The sequence below is a fragment of the Bactrocera tryoni genome, chromosome 3, assembly GCF_016617805.1.
Source record: "Bactrocera tryoni isolate S06 chromosome 3, CSIRO_BtryS06_freeze2, whole genome shotgun sequence".
Classification (NCBI taxonomy): domain Eukaryota; kingdom Metazoa; phylum Arthropoda; class Insecta; order Diptera; family Tephritidae; genus Bactrocera; species Bactrocera tryoni.
In genome coordinates this window covers 45,329,810-45,346,628 of record NC_052501.1, presented here as the reverse complement: position 1 = coordinate 45,346,628, position 16,819 = coordinate 45,329,810, and positions in this window count along the sequence as shown.

The window sequence follows — 16,819 nt, the reverse complement described above, 5'->3', positions numbered from 1 at the left end:
CATTTTATCTAGTCGAGCTGGTGGGAATCTATATATAATTCCACTAACAAATAAGTTAGTGCACACATATAACGACTAATTCACTAATTCTCGAAATGATTTTGCACGAGAAAGAACTATAAGTTTCATTTTTTTAAATTTATTTTTGTAAATTATTTTCAACAACTTTCTTTAGATTAGACTAGTGGATCCGGTGCTGTGGTATTCATATAATAAACAATATTCAATTCAATACAGTGAAAATTTTATTTACGAATAAAGGCGAACACATTTTTGTCGGCATAAGAATCCAAGGTATTGTACTTGAGGTTTAATTTTGAATATGTTCATACAAATAAATTTCATTGGAAAAAATAACGAATTAAAGACTTCTTTCTCAATGTCTGGTTACCAGCCATTCTTTCCACTTAATAAAGTTGTTCGTTTAATAGATTGTACTTAAAAAACATCAGCAATGTGCATAGTAGAAGTGGGTTGTCCGCTTAATAGAGAATCCATTTAATAGAGCTTTCACTGTATTTTTTATTTATGAATTGTTTTCACTGTCCTATCTTCTATGTTGGCTCGAACAGGACACAGTGTGCTAAATTTTACTAAAATCGGTTCAGTAGTTTTGGAGCCCATCATGGGCAAACAACACACGTTGACACGTTATTTTTATATATAAAGATATATAAAAGTAAGTCGTGTTAGTTACACCATTTATAACTCAAGAACGGCTTGGTAGGGAGGTAGTTTAAAACCAGAGTGAAGACAAAGGATACTTTTTATCTCTTTATGTTAAAGTTCAATATTTAAATCTTTAAAACTATGCAACAGATTTTGATGCGGTGTTTTTTAATAGATAGAGTGATCGAAGAGAACGGTTCATATGTATATCTATTAAATAGTGGAGAAATACTGTTATTTTTGTTTCTAATGTGATGTCGTAAATAATTACATTTTTTCCGCTTACATTGCAAACGCAGGCTGAAACCTACGAGATTTATCGAAATAGTGTAATGTAAGTATTTTACCCATTGAAAAGGTCTAGAGAAAACTCCGCAATGGTTACAGTAACATTTTTTTGTCATTTACTTTTTACGACAAATAATGTGCCTATAAATAGCGCGTCGGAGGAGGTGCTATGGGAAGAACCAATTTGAATTTAGCAGCTATCGGACGCGTTTATAAACGCAAACGATGAAGTATATGGGTACAATTTAAAACTGATCCTTCCTCAAAAACAATACAAATCCTAATTATTTTGAATAGTAGAATAGAACTGCAACCAAATACGTAGTTCAGTAATCAGTCGATCAATGCCAGCCGAGTTTTTCGTCCTTCCACGCTTGAGAACCGGTTCATTATGTGCAGTTGACAAAAATGACTGTCGATTGGACTTCAGTGTGGAACGATGAAGCCACATTTCTATTGTCACACACCGACGCAAAAATTCGGATTTATTACGATTAAAAAGCACTCAAACACTTCTCAGAATCAGCAATTTTTGTTTTTGTTAGATTGTGAGCTTTCGAGGCACCATTTTTTCACAGAGCTTTCGCCTCTTTAGGGCGTTTTTTTTTTGTTTTTTTTTTAGATCGCCGAAAAAACAGCCCTTGGTCGGATAAAAGCCGAGTCAATTCCGGTACGTAGAACCGGCTGCCGTGGGAATTGCCTCTTTAGGGCGTCATTGTCCTCAGTGCTCATTTCGCTTCTGTCTAACTTAGCAAACCTCTTTTCTTTTTTCCCCCAAAAAGCAATGATTTATTAACACACGAAATATTTTACGGTCAATTTTTTATAAACTAACATAAGTTGCTTCACAAAAATGCTATATCTCATTAACTATAAGTACAAGTATAATCTAACTAATAGAAATCATAAAGATGGTAGTACGAGGGCTGCTATATATATTCTGGCCTAGGGCAACACTAAGTGTTGCCAGGTGCAATCTGACATTTCCATTGGAAAGTTTGACATTTTTTAGCATAACATCACTCAAAACGTTTTGTCATTTAATCGTGAATTGTTTTATTTACTTAGAATTAAGAAGTTCATCTCGGCCAAAAAATGGAATTAACTCGTGAACATTTTCGTGCGATCATTTTTCACAACTTTCGACGTGGATTATCACTACAAGAGTGCATCGATGAACTAAAATCTTTGTATGGCTATGAAGCACCATCCTATCGCACTCTTAAAAACTGGTATAACGAATTCAATCGTGGCCGATGCTCGCTCAAAGACGAATTGCGTGAAGGTCGTCCAAAAACAGCCGTTGTGCCAGAAAACATCGATGCCGTACGTGAACTGATAATGCAAGACTGTCATGTAACATACCTTCAGATAGAGGCATGAATATGCATTTCTCCCACCAGCATACATTCGATACTGCATGAACACCTGGCCGTCAAAAAGGTTTGTTCTCGTTGGATCCCGCACAATTTGACAATCGCTCAAAAAAAAGGCTCATGTGGATTGGTGTTAAGAAATGCTGAAAAAATACGATCGCAGTGCTTCAAAAGACGTTTGTAAGATCGTCACAGGTGACGAATCATGGATCTATGCGTATGAGCCCGAAACAAAACAGCAATCGACAACAAAAAAAAATACAATAAAAAACAACCATTTTCGTTGATAAATATGCCTATTTACATTATTAGGCCAGAAATATATATAGCAACCTACGTAATAGTATTATCTATGTGTCAGCCACAGTTCTTCAATAAAATTTAAATACTAATGATATTGTTAAAAAATTGTGTTTCTAATGGTCGAATTTGGATCACTGGCGACTCTAGCAGAAATTCAAGCTGATTTGTTTTGGGTTCAAGGCGCTCTATCGCCACTAATCAAAAAGACCATTATAAAACAGCACAAAATATGCAAATATTGTCATATAAAACACAATTTGTACTAAAGATTCTCAAAAAAGTAAAATTGTTTGTTATATCCTGAACAGGGTATATTAAGTTTGCCACAAAGTTTGTAACACCCAGAAATAAGCGTCGGAGACCTTATAAAGTATATACAGATATAAATAATCAGTATGTTGAGCTGAGTCGATTTAGGCATGTCCGTCTGTCTGTCTGTCCGTCTGTCCAGCTGTATATATACAAACTAGTCCCTCAGTTTTTAAAATATCGTTTTGAAATTTTGCAAAAGTCATTTTCTCTTCAAGAAGCTGCTCATTTGTCGGAACTGCCGATATCGAACCACTACAACATAAAGCTGCCATACAAACTGAACGATCGGAATCATGTTCTTGTATGGAAAATTTTCACATTTGATAATGTATCTTTCAAAAGTTGGCACAAGTTATTTTCTAAGATAACAATGCAATATACAAAAAAATTGTTCAGATCGGATTACTATAGCATATAGCTGCCACACAAACTGAATGATCGAAATCAAATGCTGGTATGGAAAACTTTTGCATTTGACAAGATATATTCACGAAATTCGGTATAGATTATTTTCTAAGGCAACAATGTAAGCTCCGAAAAAATTGTCCACACAAGCTGAACGTATAGTTACTAAAAGAAATGCACCTGTGAAGGGTATATTAGCTTCGGTGCAGCCGAAGTTAACGTTTTTTCTTATTTTTTCTTTCTTTTAATCTTTTGTCAATAACGTCAAACTATTGTATATTAAATAGTAATCAACAGAGATCAATAGTAATAGATTGTCTGTAAAAACTGGATATACATCTTTATCTGTCATACATGTGATGCCCATACTATATAGCATGTTCTATTCCAGGACCGTAAAATTACTAGTAAGAGACTTACATTACATTATATATTTAAAACACTAACCAGAATAAGTTGTGATTTTAGCTTATTATGAGTTTTAAAATTTTCATTGCAATTCCAATAACCTTGTCGGGGTTTGACGCATATTTAGATAATGTTTATGTCTGTTTTGAAAGGTGCGAAGCTAAGCAGGTCTGTTGGCAAAGTAAACTTTGTGGATCATCCAAAGGCTAGAGAAGACATTTCAAATAATTTTTTGGGAATTTCAGATATTAAACCAATCTTAAAATTCAATTGAAAAGTCCCCGGAATGAAGCATAGATAGCGGTTCCTGAATTAAATCCATACGATTTTATGTTAGTCCTTACTCTCAAATACACACGCGCCTATACATCTGACAGCTGCCGGATCATTAGGTTGGGAATTATATCATTTTGAGTGAAGCAACTTTTGATATTCTGAAAAAAATTCATAAAAAGGAACATTGCGTGTTGATAAAATATTGGTTTTTAAAGGGAAAAAATACAGTTGAAGCAAAAAGTTGGCTTGATGACGACTATCCGTACGCTGCTTCAGGAAAATAAACCATCAAGGATTGATGGTTTGACGTGCTGAAATGAGCACCGAAGACGGTGAACATAGTGGACGCCCAAAAGAGGTTACTACCGACGAAAACGTCAAAAAGGTTCACAAAATAATTTTGAATGACTGCGAAGTTAAATTTTTCGCGGGGACAAGCACTCTAAAGATATCAACTGAACGGGTACATTATACAATTCAAGATTATTTGTGTATGAGAAATGCCTGTGCAAAATTGGTGCCGCGCGAGCTCACGTTTGACCAACAACAACGGTGTTTGGAGATGATCAAGCGTAATAAACCCGAGTTTTTGCATCGAGATATGACAATGGTTGAAATATAGCTCCATTATTTCATTCTGAAGTCCAATCGCTCCACAGCGTGGAAAAATGCAACTGGCAAGGTTATGGCGTCTATATTTTGAGATGCGCATGGAATAATTTTTATTGACTACCTTGAAAAAAGAAAGACCATCAACTATAAAAAATGGTATAGAAAATTTTGAGGATCGCTTTAATGAGTATATCACTCATGAAGAGAACTTTGCTGAAAAAAAACAAGACATTTTGACAAAAAAAGATGTTTTACTATGATAGCCCGGAGACTTGGACTTTTTCCGATCGCAATAGAAGAGAGATATGTATAACGTAGATCTACGCATTGAAACATTTGAAACTGAATACATATCAAAAAATTCCCAATTTAGGTTGTTTACTTAAATATTGACCATATGTGGCCTGAAAGAGTTTTTGCAATACTTGTAAAAACCTTATTTAAGATTGTAAATCGTAAGCTTGATCAAAATATTCGATTGTCTTAATATTATAGCAATTAATTAAAATTTTTACTTGCAGCCTTTAATCCATCTATCTAATATCATAGTAATAATCTAAGTAATTCAAAATCCATAACTTCCGAGAAAATAACGCTATGGTGTTTCAACACGATGTTAACCCAGTTATTAGACATTTTCCCTCCGTAATTATACAATTAGCGTTTTATCTTGCAACTAAACGATTAATGCCGACCATAAAAATTACCCTAGTCATCGCCAAATTAGCCTTTATTAAGCAGCGGTTAAGCAAGCGCACATTTCGAGCGTCAAAAGTTGCGTTGTTATTATTTTCTCAACAGTAAAAAGCGTTAACTTAGAGAATCAGTAGCAATACCAGGGCATTTAAGTAGGTCTCCCGAGCTTTTCACGCTTACTTGGCTGCCAACAATGGGCGCTGAAGACAGCACACAAGCGCTTACACAATGAAATTAGCTAACATTTGTTGTTTGCTTGCCACAGCGACGAACAACAACAACAACAATTTGCGTTTACGTATTATAACACAGCTTTGTTTTGTTCGGTGCTGCTCGCTTTGGCTAGTGTGCAAAATGCGTTGTTAATAAATCATAAAACAAAACACAGAGGGACACATGCACACATATATGTGTATGTGCACACATACCCTTACACTTATGTGAGCAAATGTCATAAATGCCAGTACATCTGTCAAATTAGTGCAAATGAGCGGCGCAGTTAAGCGTATTCAGGTGAGACAAAGGCCACATGTATATTTATGTGTGTATATATGTAAACATGTATGTGTGTATATTTTAATGAGGCTGCGTAAAAAAATTAGCCGCAGTTCGCTACTCTTATTCTTGCATTACATAAATAAATATTATGTATTCGCCAGCAACATTTACTCAAAGTGCTGTGCCGGTCAGTCAGTCAGCTAGTTAGTGAGTTAACAGAAGGGACAGCAGCGGTCTCGGCGCTCGCTGTCATCCTCAAGACACATTCAGAAGATAAGTTCACAGCGCCAACAAAGCGTGGAACACAAATAGTTTTGTTCTCTTTTGTTTTATAGTCGCTTTCTTTAGCAACAACTTCAGTCTGTCGCCTGTCACAATTTTATCTTTATTTGTCTTTTTTTCTTTGTCTATTGAGGAGTTGTTTCTTTTATTTTTCCATTAGGGTCTCTTTTGAGTTATTAACGGTACTCTGTATGCAAATTAATTTCCCAAAAAATAAGCTCACCTCTTCTTCAAAACTACAGCCAACTAATTAAAACATATATTTTTCAGTTCACCTGGATTTATATGATTAGTGCCACGAATATATATATACATACTTGTATATATGTGCATATGTATAAGCACCTAACCGTTGGTAAATTTTATCTTAATTAATGTGAGAAATTTAGATAAAACCTTTTATGAATGAGCTAGCAAGGGCTTTTAAATACATAATATGAATATTAAAGGTCAACGTTTTTGCGTTAATATTTAATTCATAACTAAAATTTTATTTTCATTTAATTTGAACAACTTTGAACTTTCGAAAATATGTCGTTGTCATAATAAATGCATTATAAAAAATTATTTTAATTTCGATTTTTTTAGAATTTTCAAAACATATTTATATACATAACAATGAAAAATACTTTTCACCGCCAACAAACTGCCGGTTTTTGATGCATTGAAAACTTTTCAGTTTGAGCGAACAGGCAAAGAAAGCCTAAGTAGAGGTTGCCACAAAAATGTAATTGAAAAATTGAAAATATTATAAGATTTGGTTCAAAATAGAATGAGCGCAGCCAAGAAAATGTTTTACAGAATATAATATTTTAGTAGTTTTGATGGAGTTGCCACATAATTTCATTTAAAAATTGTTGAAAACAATAATATACTAATTGAAATACTTGCACAACACTGCTTGCTACTTTTTTGAGATCGAAACAATTTTTTTGGAGTTGCCACCTTATTTCATTTAAATTTGTTGAAAAACATATATAGATAACGCTATGTATGTACAAATATTTTAATAGTTTCAGAGAGTTGAGCTACAATATAAATTAGAAAGAGGTTGCCACCCTACTCTAATGTTTTATTTTTAAATATAGTACCATAGTCTTCATCGTGTTGCCATCGGACTATATTTAACGCTAAATAATATTTGCATCAAAAACTGTAAAAAGGATTAATATTTATAATCCGACTTATAAAGAGAAAATTTTCTGAAGACGGCAACACCACTATCAAAACCAAATCGCGGTATAGACAAGAACACTGATTAAAGGTAATGAACAATTTTCTTAGCATGATTCTCATCGTTCTGCTTGTATGGCACTTACATATATGGTATAGTTGGACATATGAGCAGCTTCTCTCAAACACTGAAAGACTAGTTTGCATATATACAGACGGACACAGAGACGGACTTGGCTAAATCGATTTAGCCCGTCACGTTGATCATTTATGTATAAATTTTAAAGGGTCTCCGACGGAAAGTACTAGTCTACAGTACAGTGAAATTCAGACAGAAGTAAATTTTTCCTCTTGAATATGTTCGATACATGTTGTATTTCAATTTTCCAACTAAAGGAATTAAAAAATCATTTTACGTAGAAAGAAGAAAAATAAAACTAAATTCTAGATATATCAAAAATCAACTTCACTATTTTAATTAAAAATTTCTAGTTCATAAAAATTTATTATTATTGCTTTGTATTGCCATTAAACACAACTTAAATCTTATAGCTTGCAATAAAATATACTAACACGTGTTTTCTGTAGCTAATATATTGCTTTTAGACAACAATAAAAGTCTGAGAATTTTTACTCCGACGCGAGTTTGTATCTTAAGTCTTTTGGTGGGCACATCGCATGCCTGAAGTGTTAAATGATTTGCCAGCTGTGTGCTGGCTTTAAAATAGCTTATATTATGGCAGTTTTATTGAAAATGCATTAAAATGGAGGAGGAATGTGTGAATTATTTTTTAAAGAAATGTATAGAGACCGCAGTGAAATTAATATAATGGCATGTGCTAAAACGGGTAATAAATTCATATGCAATTATGCGACCTGTGACGCTAATAAAAATAAATTTGTTTCTTGCATTCCTGGAATGACACTGGGTTATAGATGTTTATGTGTGTTGCCGTGTGAAATGTTGACAATGGTCTTCAAAGATTCTTAAATGGCCAAGATGAAGATGACAAGCACGCCAGACTCCCCAGCACATCAGTAACCGATGAAATCATAATCAGAAAAGTCGCTGATGATATTTGCATATCGTTTGTCTCAGGTAAATAAATGTTTCGAATATTTTTGATATGAATTGCGGATAGCGAATTTGTTCCAAAATCTTTGAATTTTGAATAAAAAACGAGGTGAATGGAAGTTGCTCAAGAATCCCTAAATAAAGTTAACGACGATGCAGAATTTCTAAAAGGTATTCAAATAGGTGACGAAATATGGATTTACTGATTGGACGTTGCAGCTAAAGTTCAATCGTAACTGTGAAAGCAAGACGGCTAACCAAGACCGAAAAATGATCGCCAAGTGCGTTCGAAAATGAAGATTATGCTAACTGTGGTAGTCGACTTTAATGGCCTGCTGCGCCATGAATTCTTGTCTCATGATCAAACGATCAACCTACAAGTTCAGTGCCGTTTGCATGAAACAATCTGGAAAAAAACATGCGTGGAAAAAGCAATTAACGGCTTTTGCACCACGATACTGCACCTGCTCACACTTGGTTGCTTATTCTCAAATTCTTCGCCAAAAAAAAATACTGTAACGATGCCCCTGCCTCTATTAGCTAAACATGGCTCGGTGTGATTTTATCCTGTTTTCAGAAATTTAGAGACTCTTCAACCGCCGTCGTTTTATAAACCTCGATGAAATTAAAAGCGTTTCGCTGTAATACATTGCTAAAGGCAATCCCATAAATGGAGTTCGAGAAGAGTTTGAAAGATTAGAAGAAGCGTTATCCTAAGTGTATAATATGGAATGGGAACTCTTTTGAAGGCGACAACATTAATGTAAACGAATGAATAAATATTATTTTCAAAAAATGTATATTCCCCTTATTTTATTAACACTTCTCATAAATTTTTAATCTTTGAAAAAAAACTATAATAAGCCATCTTCAATCTGCCGAAATTGGTAAATAGCGCGAATAGAAGAAATATCTAGTAAAAAAATTAAGAAAGTATTATAATATAGATATATAATCAGCGGTCACAAGGGTAATTTAAATAAACCTAAGGGATATAGGTTTTTAAAGAAAGTTAAATTTTTTGTATAAACAAGTGTTTTTTTTTGCCTACAAATATAGCGGACAAGGAAGTGGATTGTAGATTTTTTCGAAAAGCTTTTTTTGATTTCATTCTTGAAAAATAATGTGAAAATAAGACTACTTTCACACTAATTTCCACACATTATTTTTATTTTTATTTTTATTTATTTTAAATTGATAACAATAATGTCACAATCTTCTAGAGATCTATGCTACAGATTAGGCTCCAATTTTATTGTTTACTTAAACCATTTATGTTACTATTATTATTAAAACACTGTTGTTTTTATAATTTGTATACATATATTTTAAATTATTTTACTTTTCTGTGAAGAACTTAAACAAAATTTCATAATTTTATTATTTTTAATTTTTAAACTCTTTTTTAAGATTTTAATTTTTTATTTTTTTGTATTTTTTATTATTATTTTTTAATTTTTATATATTTTATTGAAATGTTTGTATTTTATCATTTACGTTACTATTATCACATTAACAAAATTGTTGTTTTTTATGTATCTAAATATATTTTTAATTTTTTTAATTGTCTGTAAAATTTTTTTAATAAATTTCAAAATCTCAATTTTGTTAATTTTGAAATTGTTTTTGTTTTTTTTTGTATTTTAAGTTATTACTTTTATAATTTTCACATTTTTTTAATTTTTTATGTTTTGTTTTTTAATTGTCTGTAAAATTTTTTTAATAAATTTCAAAATCTCAATTTTGTTAATTTTGAAATTGTTTTTGTTTTTTTTTGTATTTTAAGTTATTACTTTTATAATTTTCACATTTTTTTAATTTTATGTTTTGTTTTTTAATTTTTCAAAAAAACTTCAAAATTTAAAAGTTTTTTAATTTTTAATATTTTTTTATTTCTTTTGGTATTTTGTATTATAATTTTTTTTAATTTGTATAATTTTTCAATTTTTTTTAATTTTATATATTTCATATTACGTTTTTTTTTAATTTTTATATTATTTTTTTTTATTTTGTGATGATTATTCAGCATTTCACTTTGGGAAATTGCTACCGAATTTAGGTCACAACTAAAACGCACATTTTACCCACTCATACCAAGTACACCAACAAGAGCTTTGAGAACAAAAGAAAGCGGCAGACACGGAGATGCTCCTGCGCGGCAGATTTTCACATGCAGCACAGTGTCGTTGAAATCACAGCAGCAGAAACAAAAGCCAACTGCAAATATATGCCATAACAGTAACATAAACGGTTATTGACCCACAAACATAGTTGCAACAGTAACAACAATAAAACTAAGAGCAAGTGCGGCAAACATTTAGACCACACACATATATGAACATATGTAAGTACACATATATGTAACGGATTATGCAGCAGCAATTAACAGTTGACTCGAGACTGGGGCGAAATGCGTCGACAAGGTGTGAATAGCCATTTAAGTCAGCAATTAGTCGCTTAACGATTGACTAAATATTTGATTCTTCTTTTTTCATGTTTACATGTGAGTATGTGTGTGAATGTGTGAGCAAAACAGAAGTCTGAAGCATTTGTAAATGGTACGAATCACAACTTACAGTGTTACAAGTGGAGTCAAATTATTAAAAAATGTGCGAACATGAGAATAATAATTAAATTTATTAAATTAATAAAATTAATTAAATTATATATAAAATTATATTTCGTACATTTTATATTTTTTTTGCTCAAACCTATGCATTAGCATGCAGCCATTACCATTAGCAGCTCTATGTATTTCAAGTACTTCTATTAGATATGTGTTTGCCACTTGCATGTTGTGGCATGCCTCACGAAACACTCACAAGCGCTTGCCCAATAAATTAGTCAAACTGATAAGATAATTAAAATGTAAATTTTTTCCTACAAAGTGCGCTGGTCATCCATAGTAACTACAGAAGCCCATGGCAGCTGCTTTCCTCATTGCTGCTGACTACACAAGTACTTTTTAGCCGCTGCTCTATTACGTTTTTCTGCCGGCCAACACCAATTAGTGGCAATCGCTCGCTAGGAATGCCGTGTTCGGCGCAAAATTGACTGTAGGAATTCTGCTATGCCCCGCTCACATATACTATATACATGTACATATGTACATAACAGGTTTGCGCACAAAAATGTAAAACGAAAACAAAATACTAAAGACTTAAGCGACAAACGCGGCTGAATTCATTAAAATACACTTGTAACTAATAAAGCATACACAAGGAAGGCATTCGCTACATTCCATTTATGTGAGTGCAAACAAATTGTTTTTCATTCCATTGACAGTTCTCATTAGGCTGGCATTTGTTTGAATTCGGATTTAACACAAATAAACACAAAATATACTAAAAGTAAGGCAATTGAGTTTGATTAATTTTCGTTTATAATTTTAGAATATACTTGTATAATACGTTATATGGCCGGATTTAGAAGTTGGGTTATAGGAAAAACATATAAAAATCTCTCGAATGAAATATGTTTCGGTGTTAAACATGTATTATATAGCTCAAACATTTTTCGAAATGGATATATATATATATATATGTAGTATATATAATTTATTCGAATATTTTTTTGAAAATATGTCAAAATGAATGTATGCAAATTAATAGTCTTCAAAACTGAGAAGAAATTGTTCTTCACATTGCTTATTTGCCACTATAGTATATTAACCCAAATAGGTTGTATTTTATAAACGAAATATCATGGTGAAAAGGATATTAAACTTATGAGTGCAGTTTAAATGCCTACTTGGATTCATTTTTCTCACTTTTATGTTTTCCTACTTCAGACAACCCTTTAATTTTTTTGTTTTGACATAAGGAATATAACACAAAGTAGATAGTCTCAGTCAAAATGAAGCGGTAAATAATTTTTATTAATTTAACAAAAAATAGAAAACTATTTTATATAAATATAAAAAAGTGTTTTTTTTTTTTATTTTCTGAAACTTTGTTTAGTGCAATAAGTGTATGAAATATCACTAACAGACGGGTAGTCACCCATTCAGACTGGTATGCAGTTCAACTTATTCAAAATCAGTATTGGCTTGTTGAAAACGAAAGTAACTAGATCGTATATTTAGCTCCTCGAGGAATCACAGCGAACTTAGCTCAAAGTAAAAGAATAAAATAATAAGCGAAATCTTATACACGGCTTCCTCTGCCATACAAGTATTAAGGATAAACTAGATAAAATTAATCGAAGCGATAGTGTAATTGTGGTTGAAAATCAAATCTCTCAATTCAGTATACCAATGAGCAAACAATAGAAAGGCTTTAAACATAATTTTTAAATTCTTAACTTATTAATAAAACCTATGTCGCCATATTCAAAGTAATCTCCCTAGGCCCCAATACACTTGTTCCAACGTTTTTGCCAATCCTCGCAACCGTTGTTAAAGTCAGAATAGCTTCAATGCGCATGGCGATTCGCATCTAATGTCTGCAATTGACTTAAAGCGATTTCGCCAGAGCGGTCGTTTGAGTTTGCTAAATAGCCAGAAATCACACGGAGCCAAATCGAGTGAATATAGTGATTCCAGCACAATATTGGTTGAAATATTTGGTGAAAAACTTACAAAGAATCAGTACAGTATACGACGGTGCATTATCGTGGATCAAAAACTAAGAGTTGTCAACCCATAATTTTGGCTCCTTTTCCCGAAAAGCTTGGCGCAAAAGACGCATAAGACTCAAATAGTATTCCTTGTTGCCATTTTTAATGGTCGAAAGGAATTTGGAGTGCACCACATCTCGATAATCGAAGAAAACTGTCAACATAACCTCAAGTTAATCAATTTTTTACCTAGTTTTCCGTAGTTTTGTGGCTTCGGCTCAACTTTACTACAATATTGGGTCGATTGGTCGTCTATTTCCGGGTCGTAAGCATATATCCAAGGCTCATCGCCAGTAATAATACATTCCGTGCTATCTTGGTAGGCGAAAAGTATTGTTTTACAGACCTCGACGCTGTTATTTCGAAAAAATTGAGTAATTATGGAACCAGTCGTGCTTTCACTTTTCTTAGGTCAAATGATCTCAAATGGTTTTCACTGATCCTTCATATATTCCCACGTTGCCAGTAATATCTCTGACTATTGATCACAGATGTCACCAACATATCAACCTAGAAAAAATATCAACAAATAGATTTTCGCGCGGAAATTAAATTAAAACGTCTTACTATTTTTTGCCTGCAAATTTTGGCGTCGAGTTCCCAACTACCGACGAAAGTAAAACTAATAAAAGCATTAAATATACATATGTGCCAAAGGTTAGTTATGAAAGAAAGGTTTCCGTAGAATGTTTGGTGAGATTAAAGTTTATACACATTGTGATAGAGTTGCAAGATCTTCTAAAGGAAGACTCAGCTTAATATTACGTAAGCTGTGAAAGATACGATTTGTGCAAAAAGCCCATATAAAAGTACTGTGAATGACTTCAACATATTACGGAATTTGACAACACTAGGGCTAAAATCTAGTAAGTCATTTTGCAAAGTTTGATGTCACACATACGCAGAACATTTTGAGATTCGAGCGCTATTTTCTGTATACACTAACTTAAAACATTCATCTTTTTATGTTGTATACACTAACTTAAAACATTCATCTTGGCCAAAAAAATGGAATTAAATTGCGAAAATTTTTGCGGCATTATATTTCACAACGTGGATTAAATCTACAACCGTTAATCGATGAACATAATTTAATTTATGGCGATGAAGCTGCATCAAGGACGAGTGTTTATCGATTATATGGTGAATTAAATGGAGGTCGTAGATCATTCCAAAACGAATTTCGTCCGAAGTCTAAAGCTAAGAGTAATCAACTTAGCCAAGAAGCTTAAATTCAGTTGGTAACTTAGAAAACAAAGATTCACATCATTGTGTTTACCTTTCTTTGATATCTAGCATTAGAATATTCCAAATTGATAGAATATTTATAAATTTTTAAAATTAATAAATGGAAATTTATATTTATATACATGCATATGGCATATGTATAAGTTAACCAATTGAAAGGAAAGAAAAATCAACTGCACATATAAGTGCACAAGAAAATGCCATTGTCATTATATTCATTAATTTTCCGCTTTCGCAACAAACTGCTGAATACTCTTAGGTAAGAGCACCACTACACTTATGCTACTGCAATAACTTCCTACGAAGCTGCAACGTAAAGAAGCAACAGCAGTTTTCGTCTAGTGAACTGTAGTGGCACCGAAAAAAATAGGTGAAATCAAAAACTGGTGTAATTTTATCAAAAGCAGCCACAATGCGCGCTTGCTCGACGATTTATTTATGTAAATATAGATATATTACACATGTATGCGTGTGTGCACAAAATTTGTTCAGCGCCAGCGGCTGCAAGTGAAAGAGCCACGCCAACACTAAGGCCGCCACATTTCTGTAAGTCAACGCTATCACTGTTGTTGTTGTTGTTGCTGAAGTTGCCCTGCTTGTTGCATTTTCCCGCTACAAATGCGGCATAAATACTTCACAGCTGCGGTGTGAGATGCGGCAGCAAGCGCTTTTGGTGCCGCTATGATTTGATTTGCTTTTGCTAAAAGCGCGTAATTAACCTGGTTTTGCTTAAAAAAGAAAGAAAGAGAGTGGAAAAAAGCAAAAAATTGCCACCTCATCGTTTGAATATAGCGCTGCATAACAACAAAATAGCGTGGCAGAGCGAATGCCATTGCTATAAATAAAACAACAACTCTATCAGTCAGCGGACGGCCAATGTGGCAAGCACACACACACACACTTGAAATGAGAAATTTAATTAAAAAATACTAGCTAGCAATAGTGGCAGCTAATGGCAGCGGTAGCAACTGAAGCGATCAAGGCAGCGGCTAATACAATAACAACAACAATAGCTTCGGTTCCAGTTAGTTGCTTTGCTCGCAGGCTTTTTAATTGCAATTGGCAGTTGTGGGCAAGGAGGGTGGTGCAAGACGCAGACGGCGGCAACTGATTGCCTTTTACGCCAACTGGTTTGCCGGTTATTGATTTAGCGCAAACGACAAAATATTTCGCACTCTCACTTGGCGCACAAGAAAGTTTACGCACCGATATGGTGGTGAATATCGAGGGATGTAGCTTGAAAAAATATTGAAAGTTGAGGAATTTATTGCTAAGTGATGTTATTGAGTTGATGGGCTGCAGAAAAATTTCGATAGATAGACGTTTCATAAATGTTGTTTATTTTTTCTTCTTCAATTGCCTTATTTTATTTTCAATGTGATAAAAATCCTAGCCGTGCGGATCGCTTATTGTAGTTTGCTTACAATGTCATTTATTTCTTATTAGAGGACATATTTTGAAAACATAGAAATTCAATTTGAAAATTTCCATTCCAATCCTCTTTTTCATATTTTCCACATTAACTCATTATGATTAATTATTTATTGCATTTGAAACTAACTAAACAAGAATATGTCTACAGAAGAATTTATAAAAATCCAAATTATTTTCGGTGATATAGGTATTTTGAATTTAAACGCAGTTTTCCTGAAACGATTTCTGAGGTGCCACTAGACGGACTTACCCGAAATTTTTAGAGTGCCTTCTTTATAGACTTGTCTCAGACATTATAAGATTGGAGGATGTCTTGTGTAGAAGTTCACACAAGTGAGGAAAGTTGTCAGATCTCGCAAACGATTCTTTTATATATGACTCAAGCAGCTCTTGACTCCCGGAAATAGGAAAATTAATCAAGCTACCTAGCTGTCTCCGGATCGAAAAGCCATCAACCAGATCGATCATGTTGTGATAGACGGAAGACACGTCTCCAATGTTTTAGACGTGCGTACACTCCGAGTTCCTAACATCGACTCGGACCATTATTGTTGCAGCCAAGATACGCACCCGCCTTTGTGCAGTACAAAACGCAAGTCAACAAAGATAAGGAAGGTTCGACAAACGTCGAGAAGCTGCAATCACAACAAACAACTTAGCGTTTATCTACACGACTTGCACTCCTGAGAGCACTCGTCAGCAACTCGGTATAAGGGAATTTGGGGACGGCATTTCAAGCTCTTTACGTACAGCTGCAAACGAAACCATTGGTTTTCAGAAAATTTATAAGAACAGCTGGTACGATGAGGAGTCGCAGCGGAAAGAAAACAGGCTGCCTACCTCGCAGTTACGATCGACCACAAGACGTGCGGGATGGGATAGGTACCGAGAGTTGAAGAGGGAAGCGAGACGCATTTGCAAACACAAAATAGAGAGAAAGATCTTGACAAGCCGGTCGACAGGGGTAATGCTCGAAAGTTCTACGAAAATATTTGGCGACTAAGAGAAAATTTCAAGACCGGAGCATACTCTGTAGAGCCCCCAAATCATACCTAAATTATGGAGGGAACACTTCTCCCGCCTGCAGAATGGTGGTGAAAACAAAACACCAGATTCCCCAATTCTTAAAGTGCAGCGGACGTTCCAT